Here is a 16,656-nt window from a genome sequence, read left to right as displayed (position 1 = left end):
CCAGACTTTTAAATAGCTAATATCCTTTTTATAAAATTCCTCTTCTGTTTAACTAGGGTAAGTTTTGTTTCAAGCATTCAATGTGTATTTATTGAGTGCCTACTATGTTCCAGGAACTGGTTTTTAGCAATGAACAAAACAGAAAATGATTCTTGTCCTAATGAAGCTTACATCTGGTGGGGACACAAATGAGAACCAAAATAAACAAATGTGTGATAATGCTATGTGCATTATGATAGGCATTATAAGGCAGTAAGTACTACAGAGAAAAATTAAGCAAGAAAAAAGAAATGTCAGTGTGGAAGTGGGTGTAGTATATTTAAATAGGGAGGTGAGGAGAGGACTCACCAAGGTGACATTTGAATAAAGATCTGAAGGAGGTAAAGGAATGAGTCAAATTGATATCTAGGACAACATTCTAGGTAGAAGGAGTACTTTTGTACTTGGCAAATTCAAAAAAGAGCAAAAAGCCAGTCTGGCTGGAACACAGCAAATGAGGGAATAAGTAGTAGGAGATGAGGAACAAGAAGTGTCATCAAAAGGCGTTTGTCAGTCACTTCAAGAGCTCTAAGAGTAGAAGCCACAGAAGGGTTTTGTGCAAAGGAGACATATTCTGGTGTATGATTTAACAGAATTATTGTGGTTGCTGTATCAAGAACAAATTGGGGAGAGGCAGGCAAAAGCAGAAGAGAAAAGTGAGGAAGCTACTGGAATAATCAAGGTAAGACATGGAGGTTGTTTAGTTCACAGTGATAATTGAGCTGGGTGAAGAGAGAATCTGATTGTGGATATATGTTAGTTTTTTTGTTTGTTTTTTGTTTTTGTTTTTTTGAGATGGGGTCTCACCACGTTGCCCAACCTGGTCTTGAACTCCTGGGTTCCAGCAGTCCTCTTTCCTTAGCCTCCTAAGTAACTGGGATTACATGTGTGCACCACGGTGCCTGGGTATTTCTGAATATATTTTGAAGGTATAACTGACACAATTTGTTCATGGATTGTTTGGGGGACATTCTAATGACCTAATGCACCTGATAACTAGAATTAGCATATATGATTTAATGTGGTTTCTAAGAATCAAAAGCCAGAAATATGTACTAAAACATTATTAGTGGTTCTATAAACCCCCAACATTGATATATTGATATAGAGCTTTAGAGTCAACACTATCTGATGCATGTAATAAAATATATCATCATTACCATGCCAAACTCACTTTTTAAAGTATTTACTTTCAGCACTATGTGCAAGACATAGTAATCTAGTAATATCACCAATCATTTTAAATAGCACTAGAGTTTACAAAGCACTTCAACATCCGTCCTTGAACGCAGCCAGATTCTGTAACTCACAAAGTGCTACATTACAACTATACTCTGAAGTAGGATTCCACCATCACCTAAGTTTCACTTTCTTAGTTATAAAATACTTTCTACATATGTTTCTTGAACACTAAGCCCATATACTATGGACTAAGTAGGCCCCCACAAATTCCTATTTTGAAGCCCTAACCTCTAGTATGTCTGTATTTGGAGACAGGGCTTTTAGGAGGTAATTAAGTTTAAATGAAGTCATAATGGCACTGTATTAGTCCATTTTCTTTCTTTTTTTTTTTTTTGAGACGGAGTCTCGCTGTGTCTCCCAGACTGGAGTGCAGTGGCGTGATCTTGGCTCACTGCAAGCTCCACCTCTAGGGTTCATGCCATTCTCCTGCCTCAGCCTCCCAAGTAGCTGGGACTACAAGTGCCCGCCACCATGCCTGGCTAATTTTTTGTATTTTTAGTAGAGACAGGGTTTCACCGTGTTAGCCAGGATGGTCTCGATCTCCTGACCTCGTGATCCACCTGCCTCAGCCTCCCAAAGTGCTGGGATTACAGGTGTGAGCCACCACGTCCGGCCTAGTCCATTTTCATGCTGTTGATAAACACGTACCCAAGACTGGGTAACTTATATAGATAAATGAGTTTAACGGACTTACAGTTCCATGTGGCTGGGGAGGCCTCAGTATCATTGCAAAAGGCAAGTAGTAGCAAGTCACGCAAAGAGAGTGCCTGTGCAGGGAAACTCCCGTTTTTCAAAACCATCAGATCTTGTGAGACTTATCACAAGAACAGCACAGGAAAGAGCCGCCCCCATGATTCACATATCTCCCACTGGGTTCCTCCCACAACACATGGGAATTACAGGAGCTACAAGATTAGATTTGGGTGAGGACACTGAGCCAAACCATGTCATTCTGCCCGGGTCCCTCCCAAATCTCATGTCTTCACACTTCAGAACGAATCATGCCTTTCCAGCAGTATCCCCAAAGTCTTAACTCATTACACCATTAACTCAAAAGTCCACAGTCCAACATCTCATCTGAGACAAGGCAAGTCCCTTCTGTCTATGAGCCTGTAAAACCAAAACCAAGTTAGTTACTTCCTAGATACAATGGGGGTACAGGCATCGGGTAAATACAGCTGTTCCAAATGGGGAAATTAGCCAAAACAAAGGGGCTACAGGCCCCACACAAATCCAAAATCCAGCAGGGCAGTCAAATCTTAAAGTTCCAAAATGATCTCCTTTAACTTCATACCTTGCACACGGGTCACAATGATGCAACAGGTGGTTTCCCACGGTTTTAGGCAGCTCTGCCCCTGTAGCTTTGCAGGTTATAGCCTCCTTCCTGGCTGCTTTCACGGGCTGTTGTTAAATGTCTGCAGCTTTTCCAGGTGCAGGGTGCAAGCTGTCGGTGGACCTACTATTCTGGGGTCTGGAAGATGGTGGCCCACTTCTCACAGCTCCACTAGGCAGTGCTCCATTAGGGACTCTGTGTGGGCTCCAACCCCATATTTCCCTTCCACACTGCCCTAGCAGAGGTTCCGTATGAGGGGTCCACCCCCGCAGCACACTTCTGCCTGGGCATCCAGGTGTTTCCACACATCTTCTGAAATCTAGGGAGAGGTTCCCAAACCCCCATTCCTGACTTCTCTGCACTCGCAGGCTGAATACAACGTGGATGCTGCCAAGGCTTTGGGCTTGCACCATCTGAAGCCAAGGTCCAAGATCTGTGTTGGCTCAGCCACGGCTGGAGCAGTCGGGACACAGGGCACCACGTCCCCAGGCTACACACAGCAGGAGGACCCTGGGCCTGGCCCACAAAACCACTTTTTCCTGCTAGGCCTGTGATGGGAGGGGCTACCACAAAGGTCTCTGACATGCCCTGGAGACATTTTCCCCATTGTCTTGGTGATTAACATTTGGTTCCTCATTATTTATGCAAATTTCTGCAGCCAGCTTGAATTTCTCCTCAGAAAATGAGATTTTCTTTTCTATTGCATTGTCAGGCTGCAATTTTTCCAAAGTTTTATGCTCTGTTTTCCTTTTGAAACAGAAAGCCTTTAACAGCACCCAACTCACCTCTTGAATGCTTTGGTGCTTAGAAATTTCTTCCACAAGATACCCTAAATCATGTCTCTCAAGTTCAAAGTTCCACAAATCTCTAGGGCAGGGGCAAAATGCTGCCAGTCTCTTTGCTAAAACATAACCAGAATCCCCTTTCTCCAGTTCCCAACAAGTTCCTCATCTCCACCTGAGACTACCTCAGCCTGGATTTCATTGTCCATAGCATTAACAGCATTTTGGTCCAAGCCACTGAATTCCAAACTTTCCCACATTTTCCTGTCTTCTGAGCCCTCCAAACTGTTCCAACATCTGCCTGTTACCCGGTTCCAAAGTCTCTTCCACATTTTTGGGTATATTTTCAGCAACACCCCACTACTGGTACCAATTTACCGTATTAGTCTGTTTTCATGCAGCTGATAAAGACATACGTGAGAGTGGATAATTTATACAGGAAAAAGGGTTTAACAGACTCACAGTTACACACGGCTGGGGAGGCTTCACTCATGGCAAAAGGCGAGGAGGAGCAAGTCATGCCCGATGGCAGCAGGCAAAGAGAGAGCTTGTACAGGCAAGCTCCCATTCTTTAAAACCGTCAGCTCTAGTGAGACTTATTCGCTATTACAAGACCAGCACAGGAAAGAGCCGCCCCTATGATTCAAATATCTCCCACCAGGTTCCCCCCATAACACGTGGGAATTATGGGAGCTCAAAATGAGATGTGGGTGGGGATGCATACCCATATTAGGCACCCTAATCCAATAGGACTAGTGGCCTTTTAAGAGGAAGACAGAGAGATATCTATTTATCTCTGCATACACACACACTGAGGTAAGGCCATGTGAGCACATGGTGAGATGGTAACTCCCAACAAACCAAGGGAAGAGGCCTCAGAATGAAACCCATCTTGCTGGCACCTTGAAGTTGGACTTCCTAGGTTCCAGAACTCTGGGAAAATACATTTCAGTTGTTAAACCATCCAGTCTGTGGCATTTTGTTATGGCAGCCCATGATGACTAATACACCACATTATAGAAGGAAAAGGTGGTCTTGATATTGACCAATTACATATACACACAAAATTCCAAGAATGTTCATTCACAATTTCATCCTCAGGCCATATGATCAAAACCATACAAGGTCCACAAATCCACAAGCCAATGAGCCTAGAATCACTGTTTTGATCTCTTCAACTTAATCCCTAAGTTCCATTCACAGCCACAGGGTGTTTGTCCTAGACTCTGGGGGAGCAATGTGAAGTGACACTATGGTTACCAGAGAATCTCCAACAATCCCCTTCATACCCTCAATACTTGTACTGTCCAGTATATTAGCCACTAGCCATATGTACCTATGGAATATGTACATAAATATTTGATATGTAGTCTAATATGATATGCTATAAGAATACCATACCAGATTTCAAAGACTTAGTATGAAAAAATGTGAAATGTTAACTTTTATGTTAATTACTGCTGAAACAATATTGTTGATATATTGTGTTTAATAAAATATATTATAAAAATTAACTCCACCCTTTTGCCGTTTTAATGTGGCTAATAGAAAATTTAAAATTACATATATGGCTCACATTAGTACCTTGCTTTATATTTCTATTGGACAGTGCTAATTCTCTCTCTCTCTCTCTCACACACACACACACACACACACACACACACACACACACACAGTCTCTTAATTCTTTTGATATACAGTACTCACTCCTCCATTGAAGTCCCTGCTCCAGCTCTTCTTGAGTCTTGTCTCCAAAGGATGTTGTCAATATTTCTCTACTCAAACTGGTTCTGCTGTTCATAGCAGTCAGGTTTCAGAACATGAGTGTGCATGAGGCAGAGGGGAAAAGTTCTCATGGGGGTCTGCCCCCCATGTAAATATCTGATGCAATTAGATATATTTTTCCTCATCACACTGATGCTTTTTCTGCTTTACTACCTTAGGCAATATTAAAAACCCATCCTTTATTTATTTATATTTTTAAATTGAGACAGGGTCTCACTCTGTCAACCAAGCTGAGTGCAGTGGTGCAATCACAGCTCAGTGCAGCCTTGACCTCCCAGGCTCAAGCAATCTTCCCACTTCAGCCTCCCCCAGTAGCTGGGACTATAGGCACATGCCACCATGCCCGACTAATTATTTATTTTATTTTTGTGGAGAACAGGGTCTTGCTATGTTGCTCAGGCAGGTCTCAAACTCCTGGACTCAAGCACTTCTCCCACCTCAGACTCCCAAAGTGCTGGGATTATAGTTGTGAGAGAGTGTTCCTGGCCAAAAACACACCCTTCTATTAAGATAGCCTTGAGAGATTTAACATTCTAGAAAATGGGAGTGGCAGGGGAGAGAACCTTCCACCACACAAAATTATTTTGATTCAATATTACTCTCCCAGTTTCACAAGAGGAAGCAGATGTTCAGAGTGGTTAAATTTGTTACCCAAGGTCACAGAGCTGTATGTAATTAATACTGACGTCTGGTATCTGATCTTTATTCATTCCTGTTACTATTATATCACAATATCATGTATCTCCAAAATTTAAATTTTGACATTTCAAAATTTTAGACCATCTGGGATGGAATAAGATGGGGGGTGGTCATCATTACAAATATCAATTACCAGAAAGTATCTGAAGAATAGTTATTTTCTAACCCTTTGGAATATAAATATGTGGGAAAGTATGTTAACTACTCAATTTATTCAATAAAGCAATTCACAGAATTATTCTAATCATAGATTCTATTAGTCCTTTCTCATGTTACTAATAAGGACATACCCAAGACTGATAATTTATAAAGAAAAGAGGTTTAATTGACTCACAGTTCAGCATGGCTGTGGAGGTCTCAGGAAACTTACAATCATGTCAGAAGGGGAAGCAAATACACCCTTCTTCACATTGAGGCAGCAAGGAGAAGTGCAGAGTGAAGGGGAGGAAAGCCCCTTATAAAACCATCAAATCTCATGAGAGCAGCATGGAGGTCAATTACCTTCTACCAGATCCCTCCATGATACATGGGATTATGGGAGCTACAATTCAAGATGAGATTTGGGTGGGGAAACAGCCAAACCATATCATTCCAACCGTGGCCCCTCCCAAATTTCATGTCTTCACATTTCAAAACACAATCATGTCTTCCCAACAGTCCCCCAAAGTCTTAACTCATTCCAGCATTAATTCAAAAGACCAAGTCCTAAGTCTCATCTGAGACAAGGCAAGTCCCTTCCACCTACGAGCCTCTAAAATCAAAGGCAAGTTAGTTATATCCTAGATACAATGGAGGTACAGGCACTGGGTAAATACACCCATTCCAAATGGGAGAAATTGGTTAAAACAAAGGGACTACAGGCCCCATGCAAGTCTGAAATCCAGTAGGGCAGTCATTAAACCTTAAAGTTCCAAAATGATCTCCTTTGACTTCATGCCTCACATTTGGGTCATGCTGATGCAAGAAGTGGGCTCCCACAGCCTTGGGCAGCTCTGCCCCTGTGGCTTTGCAGGGTACAGCCCCCTCCTGGCTGCTTTCATGAGCTGGTGTTGAGTGTCTGTGGCTTTTCCAGGAGCACAGTGCAAGCTGTTGATGGATCTACCACTCTGGGGTCTGGAGGACAGTGGCCTTCTTCTCAGAGCAACATGAGGCAGTGTCCCAGTGGGTACTCTGTGTGGGGGCACCAACCACACATTTTCCTTCCACACTGCCCTTGCAGAGGTTGTGCATGAGGGTTCCACCCCTGCAGCAAACTTCTGCCTGGACATCCAGGCATTTCCATACATCCTCTGAAATCTAGGTGGAGGTTCCCAAATCTCAATTCTTCTGCGCACCCACAGACTCAACACCACATGGAAGCTGCCAAGACTTGTGGCCTGCACACTCTGAAGCCATGGCCTGAGCTGTACCTAGGCCCCTTTTAGCCACAGCTGGCACACAGAGCACCAAGTCCCAAGACTGCACAAAGCAACGAGATCCTGGGCCCAGCCCACGAAACCATTTTTAACTCCTAGGCCTCTGGGCCTGTGATGGGAGGGACTGTCAGAAGACCTCTGACATGCCCTGGAGACATTTTCCCCATTGTTTTAGCAATTAACCTTTGGCTCCTCTTTATGCAAATTTCTGCAGCCAGCTTGAATTTCTCCTCAGAAAATGGGTTCTTTTCTATCACATCATCAGGCTGCAAATTTTCCAAACTTTTATGCTCTGCTTCTCTGCTTTTAAACTTAAGTTCCAATTTCAAACCATATCTCTGTGAATATATAAAACTCAATGTTTTTAACAGCACCCCAGTCACATCTTAAACACTTTGCTGCTTAATAATTTCTTCCGCTGGATACCCTAAATCATCTCTCTCAAGTTCAAAGTTCCATAGATCTCTAGGGCAGGGGCAAAATGCCACCAATCTCTTTGCTAAAACATACAAGAGTCACTTTTATTCCAGTTCCCAGTAAGTTCCTCATCTCCATCTGAGACCACCTCAGCCTGGACTTCATTCTCTGTATTACTATTAGCATTTTGGTCAATGCCAAAATGCTCTAGGAAGTTCCAAACTTTCCAGCATCTTCCTGACTTCTGAGCTCTCCAAACTGTTTCAACCTCTACTTGTTACCCAGTCCCAAAGTTGCTTCCATATTTTTGGGTATCTTTACAGCAGTACCCTAGTACTTGGTACTAATTTACTGTATTAATCTGTTCTCACACTGCTATAAAGAACTGCCCCAGACTGGGTAACTCACTCACTAACACAAGAACAGCAGAATGAGGGTAACCACCCTTATCAATTACTTCCCACCAGGTCACTTCCATGGCAAATGGGGATTATGGGAACTACAATTCAAGATGAGATTTGGGTGGGGACACAGCCAAACCATACCATTGATGATGACGATGACAGCCAAAATTACTGAGCATTATGTGAAACACTATGCTAAACACTCTGTATGTTTCAGCTCATTTTACCATTTCACAAAGTATGGGGTATTGGTATTCCCATTTTACAGAGGAAAAACAGGTCACATGGCTAAAAAGTAATGGCAACCAAGTCTATCATACTTCAGAGCCCTAGAGACTGGTCACGTTACATACTCATGCATTGCTTAATGAAGGATTACATTCTGAGAAATACATCATTAGGTGATTTAGTCATTGTGCAAACATCATAGTGTACTTACACAAACCTAGATGGTATAGACTACTATACAAATAGGCTAGAGCTTATTGTGTAGTCGATTACAAACCTGTACAGCATGTGACTCTACTGAAGACCATAGGCAATTGAAACACCATGGTTATTTGTGTATCTAAATACAGAAAAAGTACAGTAAAAAGAGAGTGTAAAATACTTTTTTTTTTTTTTTTAAAAAAAAGGGTAGACCTGTATAGGACACTTATCATGAATGGAGCTTGCAGGACTGGAAGTTGCTCTGGGTGAGTGAGTAGTGAGTGAATGTGAAGGCCTAGGACACATCTGTATACTACTATAGGCTTTATAAATACTATACACTTAGACTACACTAAATTTATTTTTAAACTTTTCTTTCTTCAATAATAAACCTTAGCTTACTGTAACTGTTTTTACTTCAAAAACTTTTTGACTTTTCTTTTTCCCCCCTGAAGACAGTGTCTCTCCGTTGCCCAGGATGAAGTGCAGTGATGCTATCATGGTTCACTGCAACCACCAATTCCTGGGCCCAAGCAATGCTCCCACTTCAGCCTTCTAGATAGCTGAAGCTACAGCTATCACCTGTAATCCCAGCACTTTAGGAGGCTGAGGTGGGCAGATCACAAGGTCAAGAGATCGAGACCATCCTGGCCAACATGATGAAACTCCATCTCTACTAAAAATACAAAAAGTAGCTGGGCGTGGTGGCACACACCTGTAGTCCCAACTACCTGGGAGGCTGAAGCAGGAGAATCACTTGCACCCAGGAGGCAGAGGCTGAAGTGAGCTGAGATCACGCCACTGCACTCCAGCCTGGCCAAAGAGCGAGACTCCATCTCAAAAAAAAAAAAAAAAGCACACTTCAGTGAACAATATCTGAATGAGCATTGTATTCCAAAGCTTTCCTGCAGAACTATCAGTAAGAGATTCTCTGACTTCTCAGTGGAATTTTAGTTTCTCAATCTTAAATTGAGACCTCAAAACATCCTTCTACTTGTTGCATAAATATATTAGCTCACTTAGGCACCCTGAAAACTAGTAGTATGTATTAACAAATGATAATGGTCTAAATTTTTTTTTTTTTTTTTTTTTTTTTTTTTTTTTTTTTTTTTTTTGAGACGGAGTCTCACGCTGTTGCCCAGGCTGGAGTGCAGTGGCGCGATCTCGGCTCACTGCAAGCTCCGCCTCCCGGGTTCCCGCCATTCTCCTGCCTCAGCCTCCTGAGTAGCTGGGACTACAGGCGCCCGCCACCGCGCCCGGCTAATTTTTTGTATTTTTAGTAGAGACGGGGTTTCACTGTGGTCTCGATCTCCTGACCTTGTGATCCGCCCGCCTCGGCCTCCCAAAGTGCTGGGATTACAGGCTTGAGCCACCGCGCCCGGCCTAAATTTTTTTTTTATAGCATGAAAAGGTTAAAATCACGACAAAGGAGCCCTTTTGAACCTTGCTTAGATAGCTTACTGTAAACACCAGCTGAAAATAAAATCAACAGTCAAAACCTGTTTCCTTTTCCCCCAATTTTTTTAGTTACAAGTAAAATGAGAGCCACTAGAATTATTTTTCAGAAAACTTACCACCAGGGGGCAGTTCACCTGTAATTTAGGTAAGATTCTAATCTGTCAAAATTTAAGAATCTGAATAATTACCAGTAAGTAGAAAATGAACAAAGAATGATTTTATAAACCTGCTTCAAGGTTATTTGAGAATTTTAATGCAAAGATTTAAAAACATTGATGCTACTGAAAGCATATTACTACTGTATGTAGGTATGTATAAAATTAGAGCTGCCAAAAAAACCATTTCAGAGTAAGTATAAAGAACACAAAAACCCAAATAGAGTTGTACTAAGTCTCCTTACAGATAACTTTGCCACAATATTAAAAGGCAAACAACAACAACAAAAAACTCTCTGGTAGGTTATTAGGATGTTTACTTACTTTGAAAACAAATTTTTTTATTCCCAGCAATATATCCATATAATTAAAAACATAACTAAAAATGCAAAAGAGCACAAATTAAAATATTTTCCTTGAAATGGTTTCAATATTTTTCTTTTGTTTTTTAAAGGAGATGAAGTCTTGCTGTTCTCCAGGCTGGTCTCAAACTCCTGGGCTTAAGCGATTCTCTCACCTCAGCCTCCCAAGTAGTCAGGATCACGGGGATGCAACCACCATGCACAAAGTCCGGATTCAATATTTTTCCAAGAAATGTTTCTTTTGCTTATATTTTGAAATTAAGGACTGTCCTCAGGACAGGAAAATATGAAGTTCATTAAAAAAAAATTAATTCAAAATAAGCCCAATAGCACAAGAGCCCAAAAAGGAAGTTTAGCCATCCAGATAAAGTGTTTTTTGTTTTTTTTTGTTAGTTTTTTTTCTTAAAGGCCGTTTCTAAACACTTCAAAAGATGAATTACATGCTTTGGATATTACTAAGTTGAACTGCCAAACACAATACTATGAATTCATAGTATCAAGACCTATTATTTTAAAAAAACCTAAGTATATGACTGTATCTTTTATAAATTAATGACAAAAAAAAAGAAAAACCTACTTTATTCTGGATCACTACAAGTTCAATTTCTGTGTCTTGAGAGTCTTGGTTTGTTACTTAAGTGGAATGGTCTATTACTGTTGGAACACTAGGCAATAATGGTTGTAAAGCTCCGAATTTGTAGGATTTAAAAAAATGATACAAACTACTATTTTTTTAAAGTATATAAAATTTTAAAGTAAACCTGTGATTAAATTCACAAACTCACAATCTAATTACTTGATATTTATTAATAATTAAGGGCAACTTAATGACGACAATGGTACTAATATTAAATTTACCTTAATTTAGTGGCATAGCCGCAACTTACCCCCACCCCTTCTTTGGTTAATGGGACTCCCTTCCTTTGCAGAACTTAACTACCTCCTATTCTGTTTCTGGTGACACCACCAACCAAAATCCCATATATTCAGGTTTTTAGGGAAAAATAGTTGGATATACTATCTCCACTGGGAGAGAGACAGTAAAAAGTAGAAAGGCAAAATCTCTTTCTATAACTTCCCCAAGAGGGACATGTTTATCTCTGCATTTTCCTGAGGGCAACAATATAGGGAAAGAAGTCTTCCCTTTACTAAAAAATATTGGAATTTCCCTCCTTTCATAATATATTGCAATAAAATCACGTAAGCCTTTTTCCTATCAGGGCATTACTCTTAATCATTTCTAGTCATCCAACCTAAAAGACCTATGATAATTATCGTTAACTTTTTATATTGATCTTAAAAAGCATCTGAAAGAGATACATAATCAAAATTTTACTAGGTGATTTAAAATAACATGAAATGATTTAAACCAGGAGAAAGGAAAGTGAACACGGATGAGGGTAGGGCACATTTGACCATATTCAAGGATTGTGAGGGCTGGGAGATAAGAATATGGAGGTTCATTACACTAATCTTTGTGCACGTTCAAAATGTGCCATGATAACATAAACTTTTAAAAGACCTTTGTTGACACACCACCTGCTCAGACTGATAATTCTCAAGGATCTCAGTGCACCACTTTTTTGGAGTTTCTCCATTCAACCAGCCTTGAGGAATAAAATATTTTTCCCTTCCCAAAGCTCAGAATTATTTTCTAAACAGCCCCAAATATTTCCATATGCTAAAGAAAAGAGCATTATGAATCAATAATGCATATGTCCCTAAGACCTCACACTATTAAATCTTTAGGAAATCAGTTTTCCTAACACTCTATTTATTGTGTTACCACTTTTCCCCTTATGTAGATAACTCATTTACTAATTAATATTTATTCACCTGTCAGAATTGCCTTTATACAACTGATTTCCATAATGCCTCTTAGATTACAATCTCCAAATAGACAAGGATTTAACTTCCTTGTACTGTGTATTGCTTACTGCCAGTTGTTAAAAAGCCACAGAAAATTCTACGTGTCAATTCTAAACACCTAGAAGGGAAATATATTTCTCTGTTATCCTGCGTTGACTGATGACTTTGGATATACTGCATACTGTGAACCATTATAGGGCTATAACTCATCTCTAGAGTATAAATTTCACCAGATTAAGAAAAAGTACAGAATCAAGCAAACAGCTGAGACATCAACGTAATTTTTTTTTCCTTTTTTTTTTCCCAGTTACCCTTAGATCACATTTTTCCCTGTTTCACATCAGACCTCAAAATCACGGCATCTCTATTATTTGTGATGGGCTGAGGATAAGAGAAGTGTGTTCGAATTCACCTTATTCTAACAAAAAGGCAATTAAGTTCAAAGGAAAGCTGATTTCTAACTACAAATGTTCTTAGTTCTTTGCAAGATAACATTTTTATATCTGCTTAAATCCAGAGAGATTTTTATTCCACAATTAGATTTTAACATCAATAAAATCTTAGATATAACAATGCAGATGAACAATTTAATTTGCATTGAAATAAATATTAGACATACAAAGCACATACAGCGAAAAAGGGTCACAATAAATTACAAGTAGAGACATTATTTCCCTCAATCACCAAAGAAAGCCCTTGATACTTCCAATTTCACACCATCAAATTTATCATTCTTGCTGATTTAAGCAGAACACAAAACAAATATGGATCCCAGGGCTTACTTTCACAGGTACCAGCATGGATAATTTACTACCGTGATCCAATTTGGAAATCAGTAGGGACCAGTAAATCGCTGCATAAAAGAAAGAGTGAATGAGGTCCTTTTTCCTTAGTGTCAGCAGGCTATGATTATTATGTTTATTAGATTTTCTTGAAAGGACTTCACATTTTCTCAGATATGCAGGAGAACTATATTTCCCCTCTGAGCTCTACATTAGCATTTATGTGCTTTGGTCTTGAATACAGGGGAATGAATTTTTCAATTTATTTTATAAATTTATATAGTCTGGATAGCATTGGCCTGAAGAATGTAACCCTCCAACCTGTACAATATTAGATATTAAAAATGGATTCAAGAGAAGTTACTAAGAAATGCTGACATACTGTCTATACAAATTTTTAGTTCAATATATGCCATTATATAAAGCACCAAAAGTAATGCATTTATAAATCAAACCATTTTTTATGACCCTGTTTCTAATCTTTGTAACCCTTTTACATTTGTTCCAATATACACACATCATAAATGATACTTGCTCAACACTTCACTGATTTGGTCTCAACTTAAAAAAAATACGTATGTAGGCAAAACTTAAATGTCAAAAGGAACTGTTCTAAGAGTTACAAGAGAAAATAGTAAATGTTTGGAACTAAACTGTCATGAACCAAGAAAAAAAAGGTTAGTTTCAAAGTGCTAAGCATATCAAGTGAGTAGCTTCAGAAGGCTAGATAGAATGAAATGATTCTTAGGCCATTCTTTCTCCTGGAATATGAGCTAACTGTTAGATCTCAGCAAAGATATCCACCTATAATTTTTTCCTATTGTTTTCTAAGAAAGGAATCTGCTTTAGATTTTAAAATACTGTGCTTTCTTTATCTGTTGTGACATCAACTCACACTGCAGGTCAGATTTCCTACATGCACAAGAGGAGAAAGGCTATAGAGTTAATCCATCACACTTGAACATGTTCCTTCTCAAGAACCCATGTGAACATTGCCTTAGAACATAAACATTTCCTAGAATAGTTATTACCAGGAAACCTCCCAAACTCTTAGCAGCTCCTTTCTTCTCCTTCATAGAAGATCCAATCATAACTTTCTACCCTGAATATAAGACTGCTCCTTAAAACAATCTCTGGAAATAACTCCTAGATTTACACAGGTATGCCTTTGGTATACTAAATGTTGAGCTATAATATCATATAGTCTCTGGAATTCTCCTAATCCTAGATAATTCCAGTGAGTTGTTAAGGGAAACTAGTTGTCTCAGCCAGGCTCAGTGGTTCACACCTATAATCCCAGTACGTTGGGAGGCTGAGGCGGGCAGATCACTTGAGGCCAGGAGTTTCAAGATCAACCTGACCAACATGGTGAAATCCTGTCTCTACTACAAATACAAAAATTAGCCAGGCATGGTGGTGCATGCCTGTAGTCTCAGCTGCTAGGGAGGCTGAGGCATGAGAATCGCTTGAACCCAGGAGGCAGAGGTTGCAGTGAGCCGAGACTGCACCACTGCACTCTAGCCTGGGCAACAGAGAGAGAATCTGTCTTAAAAAAAAAAAAAAAAAAAAAAAAAAGAGAGAGAGAGAGAAACTAGTTGTCTCTATAAGCCAAGCTTAATTTTCAAATCTAGGTACCATTCCTCATATAATATCTACAAATTTTATATTACTATCAAAAGTCTAAATTTTAAGAGGTTGAACTGGCTATATCTAGTCTACCTACAAAATTATAATGAAAACATTTTAAGTACTATTTTCCTACACATCTGAAAACGAAGGAGAAAGTACAATTTTATATTAGTGTGTTTCGGTGATTTAGGCACTTAGCATGAAAAGAAAAAACTGGATGGACCACGATCTTAATGATGTCACTCCAAATTGTGCCCTATTTTACTGTTTTCCTAGAAAGCACATATTGACAGGGTACTTCTTTTGAATAATTCAGTATTTTAAAAATGTAGGCTAGGTGTGGTGCCTCAGGCCTGTAATCCCAGCACTTTGGAAGGCCGAGACGGGCGGATCACGAGGTCAGGAGCTCAAGACCAGCCTGGTCAACGTGGTGAAATCCCGTCTCTACCGAAAATACAAAAATTAGCCAGGCATGGTGGCGGGCACCTGTAATCCCAGCTACTTGGGGGGCTGAAGCAGGAGAATTGCTTGAATCTGGGAGGTGGAGGTTGCAGTGGGCTGAGAGGGCGCCATTGCACTCCAGCCTGGCCAATAAGAGTGAAACTCCATCTCAAAAACAAACAAGCAAGCAAACAAAAAATGCTTAATATTTTTTCAATCTTGAATGATTACATATTTAAAAGAGTGATGGAATTCAGGGACTTAGTTTTATAGCTGACTCAGCACTTTTGGTGGCATTTAACCTTCAAACACACCATGTGAGAATGGGGGCCTACCTGAGGAAAGAGTGCCACCTACTGATTATAAACGTAACTGTCCGTGGCTACTTCTTCCTTGAAGTTTTCATTTCTTTTTTTTTTTTTTTTTTTTTTGAGACGAGTCTTGCTCTGTAGCCCGGGCTGGAGTGCAGTGGCCGGATCTCAGCTCACTGCAAGCTCCGCCTCCCGGGTTTACGCCATTCTCCTGCCTCAGCCTCCGGAGTAGCTGGGACTACAGGCGCCCGCCACCTCGCCCGGCTAGTTTTTTGTATTTTTAGTAGAGACGGGGTTTCACGGTGTTAGCCAGGATGGTCTCGATCTCCTGACCTCGTGATCCGCCCGTCTCGGCCTCCCAAAGTGCTGGGATTACAGGCTTGAGCCACCGCGCCCGGCGAAGTTTTCATTTCAAAGTGTCAAAATTAGTCTAATTTGTGTGACAGCTTTGAGACTGTCAGATTCTAAGGAGGTTGAAGAAGGAAGAGGTGGTGGTCAGAATAACTATGTTAATCAAAATAAACTCCTAAGCATTAGCATTAGTTAAGGTTCTTCACCTCAATCTCTCAAAATTAATGTTATTTTGAACTAAAACTTTAAAAAAAAATCTCTCAGTTCTACTTGTCTTATTACACATATACTCATCTTCTTTTCCAGAAAAAATAATATTCATGTCCTAAACTTAGAAACCTAACCTGAAGTTTTGATCTGGATTTTTAGGAAGAAGGAAGTATTGATAATTTCATCATTCTTAGCTCTATAACAGAATCTATTAATTTTTCATAATTTTTAGTTTAATATTATAGCTGACCTTGATGTTCTCTGTAAAGGACATTCTTAAATATTCAAGTCTAACTATCCTTTTTTCTTTTTTTTTGAGACGGAGTCTCGCTTTGTCACCCAGGCTGGAGTGCAGTGGTGAAATCTCACTGCAAGCTCCGCCTCCCAGGTTCACGCCATTCTCCTGCCTCAGCCTCCAAGTAGCTGGGACTACAGGTGCGCACCACCACGCCCGGCTAATTTTTTGTATTTTTTGTAGAGACAGGGTTTCACCGTGTTAGCCAGGATGGTCTTGATCTCCTGACCTCGTGATCCGCACCCCCT

The sequence above is a fragment of the Macaca mulatta genome, chromosome 5 (assembly GCF_049350105.2).
Source record: "Macaca mulatta isolate MMU2019108-1 chromosome 5, T2T-MMU8v2.0, whole genome shotgun sequence".
Lineage (NCBI taxonomy): Eukaryota > Metazoa > Chordata > Mammalia > Primates > Cercopithecidae > Macaca > Macaca mulatta.
The sequence above is the reverse complement of the archived record's forward strand: the minus strand, read 5'-3'. Positions refer to the sequence as shown.